The sequence below is a fragment of the Erigeron canadensis genome, chromosome 9 (genome assembly GCF_010389155.1).
Source record: "Erigeron canadensis isolate Cc75 chromosome 9, C_canadensis_v1, whole genome shotgun sequence".
Lineage (NCBI taxonomy): Eukaryota > Viridiplantae > Streptophyta > Magnoliopsida > Asterales > Asteraceae > Erigeron > Erigeron canadensis.
This window is the reverse complement of record NC_057769.1, coordinates 21657642-21675122: the sequence shown is the minus strand read 5'-3', so window position 1 is coordinate 21675122 and position 17481 is coordinate 21657642. Positions and strand designations below refer to the sequence as shown.

The window sequence follows — 17481 nt, the reverse complement described above, 5'->3', positions numbered from 1 at the left end:
GATTGAATTCAGTTATGGATCGAGATCAAAATGATGTTTTGCTTTGATACCAAATGTAATCAACACGATTTTATCAACCGAATTCACATCAACAATGGCGTTTGGTTAGTGTGTGTGTTCTTGGTGTTTGTGTGTGTGTTGAAAGAGAATATGGATCAAGAGTGTGTTTTTCAGATGTAATGTTATATGTGTTATGCAAAATTCATGAAAAAGGTTATGATTTCTAAGGAATTGAGGGCTATTTATATTCTAAACTATCTAACTATGCTAATTAACACTATTAGCCCCTCAAACTTAGAAATCATCAACACATGACTTAACAACAAGTAAGTCCATAACTTAAAATACAATGTATCACTATTTTTGGATTTCTAACAGACACCATTTTGTTGTGGGGTGCGGGCAGCAGAGAATTGGTGAGTAATGCCTTTTGATTTGCAAAATTCATCGAAGACGGCATTTTTGAACTCAGTACCGTTATCCGAACGGATGTAACGGACTGGAAGTTGAAGATTTACTTGGGTGGAGGTGATGAAATCAATCAAAATTTGAGAAGTTTCATCTTTTGATGCAAGAAACTTTACCCAAGTATATCTTGAGAAATCATCAACGATAACCAGAATGTATCTCTTCCCGTTTCGACTTTGTACTTTCATAGGTCCACAAAGATTCATGTGAAGCAAATGAAGAGGTGCCAAAGTGTGTGTTTTTCTTTGGTTTATGAGAAGTTTTTTTGATCTTCCCAACTGCACAAGAAGGACAGACATGCTCACTTTCATACTTGTAGTCAGGCAAGCCTTCAACAAGCTGCTTGTTGACTAAAGCATTGATGGTTTGATAATTCAAGTGAGAAAGCCTTCTATGCCACAACCAAGAATTCTTTGAAGTAGCCTTTGAAATGAGACAAATATTATCGGTTGGTTGGTTATCATCAAGATTGACGGTAAATAGGTTATCATCGCGGTCGCCACACAAAATGTCAACTCCATCTAGAGTTTGGACTTTGCAAAGGGACTGTCGAAAAAGAACTTGAAGATTGTTGTCACAGAATTGTCCAACACTGAACAGATTATGACTCAAACCTTCAACATAATGAACTTTCTTAATGACAATTCCGTTTCTTTCAATATCTCCATAACCTAGAATAGGAGCGAAGTTGTTGTTTTCGAAACGAACAGTTCCCGTGAACCTTTCAACAAAGTTCTTGAGCAATGATTTATTAACAGTCATGTGCTTTGAACACCCGGAATCGAGTATCCATACACAGATGGTTATTTCCTGCAATCAAAGATTTTAGCCGACTTTAGGTACCCACTTAAAGACGGGTCCTTTGTGGTTAATACAGGCAGGGGGTATAACTTAGGAATTGCATACAAACATGCTTTAGAATCAATATGAGCATTAACAAGCACACCATCAATAAGCACATTCGTATAAAAGGTACGCACATTCACATTTAAATTAAAAGTAACATGTTTAACAGCAATCAAATAAGCACGAGAATTAATATTGTTTACAGCCTCACAAGGCATGGCCTTGGAATTATTAACATTGTTTACTAAAGATGAATTGTTTAAACCAACAGAAACTCTTTTCTTTCTTTTCCAACCATTCTTTCTCCTCCTCCTTTTCTTCTTTTCCTCAACAGACACTTGCTTAATACTGATCTTAGGTTCTAATGACTTAGGAACCCAATTGGTCTTTCCACCTGTTGAATTGACACTAAGAAGATTAGAATGAGGGGTTTTAAACATTTTCATCTTTTTGGTCTCTTTTGGGGTTGAGGAAACTTCTTGCTTCTTAGGTTTGTCGTGTGAAAACCATCCATATCTATCCCTATATCTAGTTGAACCATTCGATGTGTCCTTATTTAGCAACACTGAGCTAGACTTAGACACCTTTGGTAATGAACTAGATTGAGAGTTAGACGAAGAAGCATTGGTATTGTCTTTTGGAAGTTTCACTTTGTGATACCTTGGTCTTGGTGAAGTCTCAGCTTGAATCTTCTTGACATGTTTGACAGAATTTGGAGGGGTAGGGGTCTTTTGTTCAATCTTGACGAGTTTGGGTTTAACTCGTTCCTTGAAGTAATATGACGTTGGAGCTTTAGATAATGATTTTGGTTTTTGAGATTCCTCTTTTATTTCAGTTTCGATTTTGATAGATTCAATCTTTTTCTCAGTTTCTGAGTCAAAAACATATTCTCCCTCCATGAATTTATCAAAATTATCTTTGGTGAATTCTTTTGAAAATTTAGAAAAATCAGTAATCTTGTTGTCCAACATCACATCACAGTTAGTCTCAGGAATAATGTCAACTTGAACTGAGGCATCTTTGGTTTCACAAGAGAATTGAGTAGAAGTCTCAACACCTATACTAGCACTAGGCTTAGGGTGAACAACTAGCTCATCAACATTTTCGCATGTGAAAAACCTATAAAAGTACCATATCAAAACTAAGTTATGTGCAAGATCTTCATCAGATAAATCAGATTGCACATAATTTGCAGCTATGGAAGTAGCAGTAGTTTGACAAGTACATACAAAACAATCAGTCATGGTCTGGGTGGATGAATTTGTAGATGAATTACAGATAGTTTGAGTGAAATGGTCTACTAAGGGATTTAGTTCAGTTTGAGTAGAAACATTCACACAAACTTTCTTGATATCCACAAAAAATGATTCATTCTTCGAATTCGGACTTTGAGACTGTAGATTATTCATAAGGTTTTGTTGAGATTCCACCTTTTGTTGTAAACCTTCTATTTGTTTTTTCCAAAATTGTGGATGGAACATACAATTTAGTTGGTTTAGGTAGGGAAACGACAGATTCTTGGTTTTGAAAATTAGACGCAATCTCTTCTAATTCAAACATTGATGTCTTTTTCGTTTCGTAAGAAGTATTGATGGCATCATAATTAACCAAAAATTTATTGTTTTGAATTTTCTCAACTTCATCAGTCTCAAATTCATTATCCAATGGACGAATGAATTGTTGAACCATACCAAGTCTCAAAAACTTTTCATCATACAAGGGTTCAATCTTGTCTTTAGCTTTTTGCAATGGAGTGATATTCTCAAATCCCAACCCAAGAAGAAGTTCCGATCTATCAATTTTTGATTTATTGAAATAGGCAGTGAAATCCAAGAGAGGATTTTGTTCAACTTTGTACAACTTTTCTTGATAGAAAAGTATATTCTTTTTAAGTTCCTCAACTTGCTTTTCAAGGTTTTCAATCTCAATGCCTTTTAGAAAACAATTGTGATTTAAATCAGAAACTTTTCTTTCGAGTTCAATTGTTTTTGGTGTAGCTTCTTGAAGCTTCTTATTCAGAATATCAACATCCATTTGTCTCGCATTCGCACAAAGCCACTCATTGGTCTTTTGAATTTCAAGATCTTGATTGGCTTTTTGAAGATCAAGAATGTTCTTTTCTAAATTATGACACTTTTCTAATAACTTAAAATCTGGAGAGGCATTCATCTCACATTCTTTCACAAACATTTGCTCTTTATAATTTTGAAATTCTTGTTTCATAGCATCATATTCAAAAAGTAGTTTTGAATTTTCTTCAAGAAGTTTTGTGTACTCACTTTTAGAAAATAAAATGCTAGTTTTCAATTTCTTGTTTTTGTTGGCTAGAGAAGTGAATTGATTTGTCAAGTTGGATAAGGCAATTCTACAAGACTCTTTATCCTTAATTAATGAAAAAGTAGAGTTGAGATTTACCTCTTCATCAGGATATTCCTCGTCAATGCTTTCAGCCTCCAATGCTTTGTCTTTGCTCAACCTTGCCATGAAACATACATTCGCAGACAGATCTTCATCTTCATCATCCGACAGCAAAAGCCACTTGTCGTCCTCAGCAATCAAGGCTTGACCGGCTTCCACTTGCTTTGCCAGTAGCATCTTCTGCTTGTAGTAATCATAGTTCTTCTTGCGAGGCAGCTTGCAATCCACAGCAAAATGACCAGGAACACCGCAGCTGTAACACTTTTTTTCAAATGCTTTTCCTTTCGCCACCATTTGTTTCTCACTTCCTTCCTTCTTACCTTCCTTCTTATCCACATTCTTTGATCCACTCGATTTTCCTTGTTCAAAATTCTTGTGATGATATTACTCTTTCTTTGGAAATGCACTTGTTGATGAAGTACGGAGATTGTCATTAGTTGACCTCGCTTTGTAGTACTTTCTTTTGAAATGCTTAGTCACAGCGGCAAGAGCTTGGTAAAATTCATCATGAACACCATCTCTTGGAGGCAAAAAATCATCTCCCTCATCATCAGACGACAAAACAACAGTCATTTGTTTCTTGAGTGCCTCAGAAATCTTTCTTTCAACAATTAATGCCAAAGGATCAGCAGATATAACTTCTGGCAGTTTGTTGGATGAGTACCTGCTAAGAACTTGATGCTCATTCAACTTGAAAGATTCATAAAGGGTATGAATGGTAAACTTGGTTAAATTCTGATGTTGCTTGATTTGAGTTCCAAAATCTTCCCATTCGGGACCAAGAGCTTTGATGAATTTGATATTCAACTCAATTTCAGTTTTCTTGACCTTGTTCTTTCTCAGTTCATTGATTACATTGCAAAATCTGTAGTACACAAACTCGAGAGATTCATTTGGTGCTTTCTGAAAGTTGTCAAACTCAGGTGTCAGTCTGATTGTTGAGGTTACATCAGCTCCTTCCATTTGCCTAGCAACTTCATCCCAAATCTCCTTTGCTGTGTCATAGGAATCAACTAAGCCATAGATCTCATCCGGAAGTGCTTGATATAAGCATGACCTAGCTCTGTTGTCAGCAACAGTTCGATCTTTTTGTTCGGCATTTAAAAGATCAGGAGTCAAGATAGCACCGGTAGTAGGATGACAATGCACTGCAAGTCCATTCATGATTGAATCTTTAATCATGTGACCATTAGTCTGACGTTCCACATAATCCATGAACCTTTTCTTCCAAAGTCCATAGTTACCACGATAAAGAACTGGAGGTCTTGTGTCAGTACCCAAAGCCAACGCTTCATGAGTAGCCATTAGAAATTGATTTGAATTGAGAATTAAATTGATTTTTGAAGAAGGAATGAAACGATCTAAATTGGAATGAAATGAAACGATCTAAATTGAAATCGTTTTAAGAAAGTGAAATCAAACGATTTAGAAGAACTGAAAATGAAACGATCTAAATCGGCAGGAATGAAACGTTCTAAATTGAAACGATCTAAATTGAACCAGGAATGAAACGATCTAAAATGAAACGATCTTGAGAATTTTGAAGAAAAAATTCTAAGTATTCTGAAATGATTTGGGCAGAGTTTTGGTATGAATTGGAATGAAATGAATTGAGCAAAACCAATCACGAAGATCAGTTACCCAAGAATATTATGATTCCCAAACACAACTCTTCACGAATTACTCAACCCAGAGAATGTTTAAGTAAAACTTGAAACGATCTAAAAGAGATCGTTCTGGTTTCACAAAAACTGAAACGATCTAAAAGAGATCGTTCTGGTTTTCAAAGGCTGAAACGATCTAAAAAGAGATCGTTTTGGTTTCTTATCAGGATTTCTCAACAACTTGATTAATTTTCAAGAAATTGAATTGACCAAACCAATCCAAAGGATCAATTAGCCACAATCAACTCTTCACAACACAACCACACTTGTCAAAACGATCTAAAAGAGATCGTCTTACAAGCCACAAACACTGAAATGATGTATAAAAACTAAAACGATCTAAAAGAGATCGTTTTAACTTCAGTCGTCTTCAACCTCAGAACGTGAAAAACTCCATTGATGAACCTTAAAACTTCAATAACTTTTGATTTTCTGGGAATTAGAACATGAAACCACTTGCAATTAGTTTGAAATCACCTCAGCAACGATCCGATTAACACAATTCAACTCAAAACATAACAGAATCAAAACCCAAATTTTAGCGCCAAAGACTCAAAATCTGAAATCGTGATCCAGATTGAATTAGAACGTGAAACTTGAGAGGATTATGTTATCAACTATCAGGAATCGATTGGTGAACAAACATTTGTGATTTTATGTGATTTGAGAGGTTAATTTTTGAATTTCCAGTGAATAAAATGACGAACTAAAAAACAGAATTAAAACAAAATTAAATTTTTATTTTCTGATGATTTGTGATTGAATTCAGTTATGGATCAAGATCAAAATGATATTTTTCTCTGATACCACATATAATAACACGATTTTCATCACCGAATTCACATCAACAATGGTGTTTGGTTAGTGTGTGTGTTCTTGGTGTTTGTGTGTGTGTTGAGAGAGAATTGGGATTAAGTGTGTGTGATTAAGGTGTAAAAGTATGAAATGTTATGTGTGTGTTATGAAAGGTTATGATTTCTAAGTTGATGAGGGCTATTTATAGGCTAATCTAAACAACTATGCTAATTATCACAATTAGCCCCTCAACCTTAGAAATCACAATCTCATGACTTAACAACAAGTAAGTCCTATAACTTAAATTACAATGTATCACTATTTTGGATTTCTAACATCTTTCCGATCATCACGTGTTGTTCCGGATATTTTTCATTAATGAATAACTTCTTCGTCTCTACTTCCAGACTTTCATTCTTTTTGGAACATTCTCCGGCTTCCGTAGCCCTTATTTGCGAGTACTGTACCTCCGGCCGTATTACTGTTTTGACGGAGCCTATCCCTTGCGGAGTTGGGAATTTACTACCGCGTGAACTGGGGAAGGTACCAAGCCCAATTTCCTCATTGCTGGTCGGCCCAAGATGATGTTGTATGGTGACTCTGCTCTTATTATTACAAAGGTTAAAGATTCTGATCTTGTTCGCGGAGCCTCTCCGATGGTGACATTGAGTGTGATTTCTCCCAGCGACCACGCTCTTTCATTCGAGAAACCTACTAAGGGGCTTATATTGTCCTTTCTCTTCTTCCTTAATGTGGCTTTCAACTTTAAAAAACAATGTTCATACATTATTTCACATCCACTTTCGGTGTCCAGATGAATTCTTTTTACCGGGTGATTGCCCACAATGGCTCCGATTATGATTGGTGCTTCTGATGCTTCTTCATCTTCTACTGGTGGAAAACTTAATGGGATTTTCTACCATGCCTCATTTTTAGCACTTACTCTCTTAGATGTCGGACGTTCCGGATGGAGCCTCAATCGCTGGATTTTTACCGTTGTTCTGCCTTGGCCCTGGCTCCTTAATACCTTTCAACAGCATTGAATACTTTCCAGACTTCATGGCTTATTCAACTTTGTGTTTAAAAACTTTGCACTCGTTTGTCTCATGGCCATAGCGATTGTGAAGTTCGCAAAATTTAGACATGTCTCTGCCCCTAAAGTTGCCTCTAGCCGGAGCCTTCTCCATAGCCAGGATGTCACGAGTGTTTTTTGGGGGGTGTTGGGCATTTGACTGACTTCCGGAAGCTCCGTTGTGTGATCTATTAAATGGTGCTGTTCAGAATCTTTCGTGGCGGAAGCTCCGATTTCTCCTATTTCTGTCCAAATCTTTTCCATAACCGGGGCTTGTGACTCCCCCGGCTATTTCTTTGCCCACTAAAAATGTGTAAGTCTTGTCCATCAAAACCGTATATTCTTGCGGAAGGTCCGTAGAAAGAAATTCCACAAGGGGTTCGAAACGTAGACCATGCACAAAACTTGATATTTTTTTTATTTTCACTGAGACCTTTCATCAATGCTGTTTCATCTGTGTAACGAGTTATAAATTGTCGGATAGTTTCATTCTCTCTTTTTTTGATGTTGTGAGCCTCCATGTGCATTTTCTTATATTTTCTTTGTTGACTGAATTGAGAACGAAATTTGGCTTTCAGATCTTCAAAACTGGTGATGCTCCCCTCTGGCTGGGCATCTAACTAGACACGTGCCAAATCTTTCAAAGTGAGTGCAAACATGTGACATGCTTGATGTGACTAATTTATACCCATTACCCACATCGTTATTGGCCATTTTACTATATGTTTTTAGTCGTTTTTGTATGCATTTGGCGCGTTTATGATATTTGTTAGTGTTTACAGGCTCTAAACAGGATACGCGTTCATTTGGTACATTTTCGGATGATTATTGGCCTGGAAGTGCAATATGATGTTGAGAGTTGATTTGAGTGAAAGAGACGACAGAGTTTGGCAAGTAATCAAGATCGAAAGAAGTCGGCTCTGTACAAGTGTTCACTGCGCCGCAGTGGGGATGAACTAGCCCACTGCGCCGCAGCCAAATACCACGGAAACTAGTGGGAATTGCCCCACTGCGCCGCAGTGGGGATGGCAACAGAAGGACTGCGCCGCAGTCTGGTTAAGAAGAAAGGAGGCCGTGGATTTGAACTGCGCCGCAGTGGTGGTCACACAAGCCACTGCGCCGCAGTCACCCTCAGGTCAAAGTCAAGACCACCTCACTGCGCCGCAGTGAGGGAAGGCAAAACCCCACTGCGCCGCAGTGGGTGCACGGGAGAACAGACCCTGCCTTGTTTCTGCATCAGATTTTGGAGGGGTATAAATAGAAAACCCTAGGTCGAATTTCAAGTATCAAAAATCTTTCTAGGAGCTGTTCTACAAGGGTTCTTCTTCCTCCAATCAAGATTATTTCTTAGGCGGATTCGTTGAAGATTCACATGCACCCATCTAGATCGTATCTACTTATTGTCTTGCATTTTATTTTCTTCAAACAATTGGTACATCATGTTTCTCTTCTATTTTATTCATTATTGTGAATTGATCATGAGTGGCTAACTGTTTAATCATCCACCTTGATGAAACTAGACGGATAATGTGATTGCAATATTTTTAATTCAATTGGGTTTATTTAATTATCGTTGTTCTGTGATCTTGATGATATTAATTCTTTTCATTAATTAATTTCGATATTGGTTGCATATGATTCTTCGTTGGTGGTACCAGTTGAATGTGTATGTGATTTTAAAACGGTTACTTGTCTATAAGTAATTATCACTAGTTCATGGTATGGTAGTGAATATCGTTTTAAGAAAAGGTTAATTTTGTCAACGTGATTGATATCGGTTGGTGGTACCACGTTATTGTCACGTAGGTTCAATTGATGATTTGATAGTTAATAAAACTGATTGTTAGAAGAATTGTCTCGGTTTTGGTGGTACCGGCTTGGGTAATTCGACTAGTAGTTAGGTGATTCGATAATTTATTCACGGTTGGTGGTACCACGTGAGTAGCTTAACCTTGTCACGATTATCTTTAAGTTCTATAGAATTTGTCCTTAGTTAAATGCAATCACATTTGAAGTCGAGGGAAGTCAAGGTGGATGACTTTTAATTATACTGTCTGAACTGTTCTTTTAAATTTATGCAATCATTTTGCAAACCAATTTAATTAATTCTCAAAAGGAATTTTGAAGCAACACCCGTTTTCCAACCCATTTTACAAGCAACTAATCATTTCACAGTCCCTGAGAACGAACTCAGACTTACCTCTTAACTATATTACAAACGATCGGGTCCACTGCCCGTGAGTGCGTAGTAGTGAGTTTTTGGGTAGTTTTAGTTTATAAATTTAAAGCTCGATTTTTGCACATCAATGCTATTGGGATGTTCCACCTTTGCATGCGGATCATTCCATTGAAGTGTTTCAAGTGATTGTCCGGATCTTCCTTTCCGTCATACATTTCTATTCCCTTTGGCAAGCCTCCTTCTGGTAACGGATAGTCTTAGATCCACTGCACGAAAGGGCCTGGTTCCGTATGCACTATCATGTCTTCTTCGCTTGGAAACCATCCCGGAGGGTGCGGACCGTACCTTGTGTTGCCTGGGGTATGTACATAGTGGTAGCTTGTATTTTGTACTTGTCCCCTACCAGGCTGTGGAGTAGAAAAATGCATGTGAGCATTTCCGGACCCCCTGGTAGGCTGCGGAGTAAAGTACTGATGGGAGATTGTATTTTGGTGATGGCTATAGCGTGGAGGTGGACTATCATAAGCATGGAAATCATAATTGTATGTTTGGTTTGTTGTGCGAACGTATTCTTCTGCCAAAGGCAGAAGGTTCGGAGCCCTTTGATATTCATGTCGATGGTTGACATGTCTTCGAGGATCTTCATAAAAGTGAACTCTTGTCCTTTGTTTGCTACCGGAGGTTCTGTAAACTGGTGTCTCTGCTTCAAAATCTTCCTCCGTTGCTTCCGCTTCATCAGAATATGTTAGCCTTGTTCGTACGCTTTGCCTGTCGACTTGTCTAAGATACTCTCTTAGAAATGACGTGAACCCCTCTAGTTGTCTAGCCGTCGGAGGTGCCATAGGTGTTGTTCTTGAGGTTTCAAGACCCGGGGGTGACGTTGGGTCACCCTTTGCCATTTTCGTACAAGATTATTGTTATTTTTGTGTGGATGGCGCCACTTGTTTAAGGGTAAAGTTACACTTAAATTAGTAAAGGAATAATCTTGTATGAGAAAACGGTAATAGATGATTTAGGGGTATTAATAAGAGATCTCGTACTTGTTGGCGATTCCCTAATGGTGTGAAGGATTAGCCTCACGCCACCAAGTAGTAGAGTATATTAGCTTATGTATGTATGAATGCATTGGCTCCTTTAGGGGTTTCCTATGGGGGTATTTATAGGCATCCCAAAGGAAATCAAGTAATTGGGCCGAAGGAAAATAAGAATTGGGCCTTACGGTTACCTTAACGGTAACGTTAGACACACGATCGTTGCCCTGGACAGCCGTGTTATTTCCGTTGGTTTGCAAGTACAAGTACAAGACGTACATGTTAATGCACGCTCTTAATCGTACTATTTGTCTGCCAGGTAGCCGTAGGGTTCGGAGCCTGTTAGTCTCCCTACCTGGTATTTAGGGATTAGTCTCCGGGATTGGGACAGTGGTCCGGAGGGTTCGGAGCATTAGCGATGGAACGTCATCAGTATATATATTTTAAAAATTATTTATATGAGGATAGAAAAAGAGGTGAGAGTTTGAGATAGCTAAAGAAAGTAAACATTGAGTTTAGGGTAAAAAAAAAAGCAATAAGAAAATAAAAATACAAAAAATATGATTTCATATCTTTTTAAAAATTGTGCTAGCAAAGGATGAGGGCTTGTCATTTCATTCTTTTTCTAAAAATAACTTTTGAAAACAATTTTGTTTTATTAATATAAGAGATAAGAGAGGTTAAAGTATAAACAGCCTTACCACAACATAAATAGAAAGGGTGTTTTCAGGTTCTACTTAAATGATAGAAGAAGACATCCGGCCTTTACATGGCCGTTTAAAAAATATAAATAAATATTAAATATTTTGATTGTATAAATAAATCTCTTATCATATTTTTATATTGTTTTTGTTAAATTTACGAGACAAAAACACACGTGTTGCGGCTGGAATTGTGGTAGCGATGTTGTATTGGCGGCACTAGGTGGTGGTGACGGATGTGGTTATTGATATAAAGTTAATTGGTATAAGAAATATTTTTTGGGCTAGATTTAGTAAATTATTTAATTAAAAGTATTTTAGGCATATAGGTTAGTTATGAAACAAACTTTTGAAAAAATATATGTATTATGGGTTTTAAATGATTATAAATTTCTAGAAAAAAAGTTTGCTTTACTAAAAGTAGTTTCTGTATATAACTAAAAAATGATATATTTTAATTTAGTTGACATTTATGAAAACTTGTTTTGTAAGATTTTGTATGATTTGTCATTTTTTCATTAATTTCTTAATTTTAAGTTGTAATGTATTTATCAATGTTATTAAAATTTATTTTTAAATATTAATCCTAATCATATGATTTTCATTTTTTTTTTCTTAGGACTAATTATTTAAAAAATACTTCAACTTATATCAAAACGTTTTATTGGGTTCCTAAAAGAAAACGCGACGTTTATGACCTTAAACTTGACAACAGCTTTTGTGAGGTTCACGTTGTCCTATAAAAAATGCTTTAGTTTTTATTTACCATTTATTTATTACCCAGGTGGATATTCCACCCCTCAATATTTATTCACTCTGTATCTATCACTCTCTCCCTCTTTGCATCTCTTTCTCACATAAACACTAAACGTGAACTCGAAGAATTTATCCAAATATTGGGCTTATTGCTTTTGGAGACCATAGTCAGCCTCAAATGGTGAGAACCATTGGTTTGGCTTGCGTATATAAAAGTTTAAGTCCGTGTACGCTCAAATGCTCAATGCCTCATGTGAAATACTCACAAGGTAATGAAATTTTGAAATTGATCCCATATAACTTCATACGCCATGCCTCAACTCGGTGGTTGAAGAGTAGGGGAGCGGGTGGGCTTCGGTGCTTGAATTTTTCTACAAGTTTGGTGAATTGGTGCATACCATGCCTTATTTACTACCACCGGTAAGTGTTTGAAGTTATCCCGAAATCTATTGATAGTCTGCCGCATTACTCGGTTAGGTATATGTGTATAAATTGGTATGAGGTGATATCATGGGTTTCGGTGTGATCAAAATAAATAATTACAGGCCCTGATTAAAATATGATCATATGCATCACTAAAAACATGTAGATTCTTTCAAACATATGAAATCAGATTGCAGAAATCAAGAGAACACTTTGAGGCAGTCATGAAAAAGGCCAGCTCTAAAGAAACACGTAAATGTATGACCTGTCCGACTATCTTAATTTGAACGAAGCTTTATTTCAAAGAAGTCTATCAAAGGTTGAACCGATAGCCGATAGGTCCAATGAAGTTGCAGGGTATGATGAACTAATAATATATCGTGCGTGGTGCCTTACATTCTGGTAGAGCTCACATGTGTTCCTTTTCTGGAACAATAAGTATGTCGAAAAGCTCTAAACGTTTTCAACATGTAGTGCTGGTTGTCCAGGATTTCTGGAGCAACTAGTTACCAAAAGGTATGTTAAGATATATCACAAGTTTATCATCCCCGCAACTTTAAAGTTTAAACAGACTTGTCCGATTTCGTCCAACTGTTTAGTTAAACCTTGCATAGGTTTTATTGAATAATAGCTTGGTGCAAATCTGGATAATCCATAGTTTGAGCTTGCCTTCATCACTGTGTCAAAAATGTCATAGCAATACATTCTTTCTTCTGATTTCACTATGATCTCTTAAGCTCATAAACACGTCATTTGTAACATTTTTAAGACGGATAATGATGACAAATATGATGCCATTACGCCCTTACTTTGTACAGGATCTGTTCTATACTTCTATAGGCTCGTACCTCTGTATCCTTGGTTTCTATAAAGACAGAAACCCATGTCTGGTTGATAAAACATAACCATGTAGCCAGAGCGTGATTAACCGAGCCTTATGGTCTTGACCATGGCTCAGTAGAGGATCGTTGCCAGTCCACCTAATGGGTCCTGGCATGGTTACTTGGTTGTCTGACAGATGTGATGGGAAAAAAAAAAAAAAAACATGATGCCATTCAAGGTTCACTATACAAATTTCAACAAATCTCTTCTTTGCTGGGTGGATATTATATAACATTTGTCTATATATATATATATATATTGTTGGTGCAAATTCAACTGCCTGTGCTTAGCCATTTAATGTCTAATTTTAGATAACCGTCTGATTAACTTTCTAATCCCTTGTTGTTCATTTTTAAATCCGCTTACACATCTGCCTTCCCATTACCATCATCTTTGTTTTGATAGTTGCATCAAACAAATATAGATATGAGGATTCTTAGATTGTGGGCTAGAGGCATGCCCATCTTCTCTTTTATATCTTTGCTGATTTTGACATGGTACCCTGTGATTTTACTTGCCTATCCTCTGTCATTATCGATTAATAATTATTATCTTCAATTTGATAAATGTTCAATTGTCAAATTGGGATAAAACCCCGTGCTTAAGCATGCTAAAAGATGAACTGTTGGAGTTTTACAAGGAGCATATTCATAGAACACAAATGGGTTGGTCTACATGCTTAATCAAACGTCAAACGGTAACTCTGCCTTTGTATTTTTCCAAAGTCTCATTAGTTCAATCTTTTTATATAAACTTTAAGCATACATTGATGTGTTCTGTAGTGGATTACCTATTGACACAGTTTAATACAGTATGTAATTGAAGCCACATACCATTTTTTACTATTTGATATCCATTAACTACTAAATAACATGTTTGTTTAGTGATATGAAGGAAACTTGATGGATATACAAACATAGATGGTAGCGATTGTCTTTGTCTTTTCACCTTTTCATAGTATTTAAGTAACTTTTATTCTATATGCATTTGTAATTATCAAATGTTTATTGGCAGCAATGTTTATTGTTATGGTTTTTCTACCCTTGCTATTTGTATAGTCATGCCTTCTACCTTAGATGGCTGCTAATCAAAGTTCAACCATTTGACTGACTCATCTCAATCTTGTGTGGGTACTGGGTAGATACCTTGATGGTACATCTCCCATGCTATTTACCTTGTTTTACTGCTGAGATCTAAGAGTGCTTTAGTGTTGCTGCAACAAGCCAGGTTTGTGATGTGTTATGTTCTGTGTTTATGTATTCTTTTATATGGTTGCCGAAAATTCAAGTGTTCTTTAACAATTATCTTATTGAAGTTGTTTATATGTATTTTATATATTTTTTCTGGTTTGTAATGTATATTTTGCTGAGATCTGTAATCTAGGATGTCTTTTGTATGGATCCTGTTCTAGGACGTGTTTTTATAACGAGTTTCTTGTGGGACTTTCAAATGAACTAGTTATGTGTTTACGTTTAGAATAAGAACTGCTTGCCACGCCAAACAGACATATTGCTGTCACTTCATCAAAATGAATAAAACCCGTCCAATTTCATATGCACGTGGTAATAATTAATGTGACAGGAAAGAAATATGAGGCAGTTTCAACAGAAAGCTGTGTCCATTGAGGTGTTACATAAGCAATAAATTGAATATGTTTTCAGACTACTTAGGCTTATGTTTAGCCCTGCTAGTGTAAGGAATCTGCGACTAGAAAAGAGAATCATCAAGGCTTTTTCAAGCAGGTTAATTACACAATGATAAAAAAAAAGGAAATGGTTAAACCATGTGAGGTCTGTTGGAGCACACTGGATTTTGCTCCAAGTAGTCATAAAGTATTTTCTGGCCCAAGAAATTCTGGGATCGAGAAATAGGGAACTTTTGGTTGATGCAAATGAAAATCTGAAATATCACAATACGGGAAAGTAAAGGTTCTCTGAGTCTGTAAACGGTATATTTGAGTGATTGGGTGGGTTAGCACTTATCATATATGGGGTGTGATTGCGAGTTTAACTGCACTTTTGCTTTTGAAGTCATTTCATTTCTTTTCTTGAGTGATAGTTTTTGTGAGGTGGGATGGGTTGTATGGTTTGATGTTACAAGAGGAAGATGGGCAGAGTAATTTGTGATGCTATTTATCGAGTTTAATATATCAGATTGTTGTAGACGGTCGATTGGAGTCAAAACTGAGAGTCAAAGTCTGTCAAATTATCATATACTGTAACTAATTAGTGTAATAAAATGCGGGAAGTCTTCACATTTATATTGGTGATGGGGCTGGTATTTTTATTATTGTGCTCTGGTTCCTGTCATTTCTTGGGTAATTAGGTTGCAATGGTCTTAGTTGATACTTTACCCAAATTACTTTGGGCAAAGTTATTTGCAGTCTGTTCAATGGGTTATCTTGTCTTTTTGATTTTCTTATACAGTTTATTAGGGTCATTAACGTTTATTCTAATCAAGTTTAATTTTTCCCTCTAACGCTTTCTGTCATCTGTCGGGTCCTTGTTCTTTGTTTCCTTCTAAAGTCTTGGCTGGGAAATCGGGGATTGGGTTGGATAACTTTGGTTCTTATAGATTGTGTGCCGGTGGCCATGGTTAAGGACAGCGGAAATATAGGCCAGGAGGTTTTTAGTTCTGGTGCAGGCTGGCGCGTTGGTAAATATAAGGCTGGCATAGATAGTAAACTTCACTTTTGTTTCCATGGCAAAGGCAGGTCTACAAATCAAACTAAAGTACAAAATTCATTTGACTTACAGCTTCAGTATTATTTATAATTGAAGATTATAACTATTTTATGTTCCTTTAAAATCACATTTCTTTTGTCTCTTTCTGGTTGTTACTTATGGTCAAGAAATAGAACCATGGGCGCGCAGTTATGTTACGTACGTGGTAACAACCGGCCCTAGTACGTGGTTTAATATTGTAGAAAACGTAGATTCGACAGGATGAGCAGGCTGGTTAATGCCATAATGGGTTGGGGTTGGATTGGTTTGGATTGAATTATAAACATTGAAATGGTCTAATGCATTGATTCTTAAATGTTCACTTAATCACTTTCATATTGAAACGGAAAAACTTATATATAGTTGTATTTGTAGAAGTACAATGAGCAAGTGAATGGCGAATCTTCTGCAAGTTCTACAAAGTAATGCACCAGTGTCGATGATGTCGTACTCATTGCTGAGATGGTAGCTATCAAGGCAAGGATGGTTCAATGTTAGTTAATTATAAAAATTATTACTTGGCCCTTAACTTGCAACATTTTTAAGTAACTTCCTATATTACAACTACTGTATTCAAGAACATTTTGATATCTTGACACATATGATGTCATCATGTGAACATTGTTTAACATTCTTATATCTGTATACACATTTTAATATTCTATAAGATGTAATATCATTAAAGAAAATACATATGTTCTACATGATGCACAAAATATAGCATAAAATATAACTATGATGACACGTATATAGAGAGAAAAAAGGATAGCCAGGGAAGAGGCAGTGCACGAAAAAGACAGCAATACTGACCCACGTATTGAGTAATCTTTTACGGGCTCTATCTCGTCCCTGTCTACCCTTACATCTCCATCTATAACTTAGTTTTACCTTAACTTTCAAGCATCAATGTTGCTAATCTTAGGTGTCTTTCGAAATTGAGTAACCTCAAGCAGCCGGATATTAATCTTCGTTGAACATTAAAAGAAAAAATGTTAGCCAATCCGCGGTCAAAGGCGTTCAGATATAAGATTGGTTGATTACCAGTTAAGTAAGATATAAAATCATACATTAGAAGTTGTTATTAATAGACCATGAGATGAGAAAGCTTTGTAGTACATTGTCCAACTTGTTAGTACATTTTACAATACCTTCATTTTCGTTAGTACACCATGACTGTCCTACCTCATCGTAACACTTTTATTTTCAGTCCACTACCTCCAAGTTTAAGAAATATGCAATAACTGCCTCTTTATACTGTTCATCACCTAAGGACATTTTCATTGACAAAATGTGTAATGTACCACTAATTACAGTCATCTTTATTCGTATAACGTTATCAGTTTTAACTAAAGGGTTGTTAGGTTAATTTTATATGGTACAAATGGGATTTGCATGTTCCAATAAAGTCTCACATGTAAAAGAAACCCGGATTTCAAAAAGAACTATGTTTTCGAGGCTGGAAATGGTAGTTTATGCGAACAAGTGGAGGAATCTATTGAAAATTTGTTTTGTGAATGTGTTGT

The 17481-nt window shown here is 36.4% G+C and overlaps 2 long non-coding RNA genes and 1 other non-coding gene across 3 annotated transcripts; 2 read left to right on the top strand and 1 right to left on the bottom strand.

The window, feature by feature from the left end:
- The first annotated feature begins 11970 nt into the window (after positions 1-11970).
- On the top strand, positions 11971-16647 carry LOC122582280. The gene is made up of 2 exons (XR_006321154.1): positions 11971-12350; positions 16334-16647. It is a non-coding gene; the product is annotated as an uncharacterized LOC122582280 (long non-coding RNA).
- LOC122584087 lies at positions 13153-13374 on the top strand. The gene has a single exon (XR_006321438.1). It is a non-coding gene; the product is annotated as a small nucleolar RNA U3 (small nucleolar RNA).
- LOC122582279 lies at positions 16239-17015 on the bottom strand. The gene is made up of 2 exons (XR_006321153.1): positions 16847-17015; positions 16239-16427 (listed from the first exon to the last, which is right to left on the bottom strand). It is a non-coding gene; the product is annotated as an uncharacterized LOC122582279 (long non-coding RNA).
- Between the last annotated feature and the right edge of the window lie 466 nt (positions 17016-17481).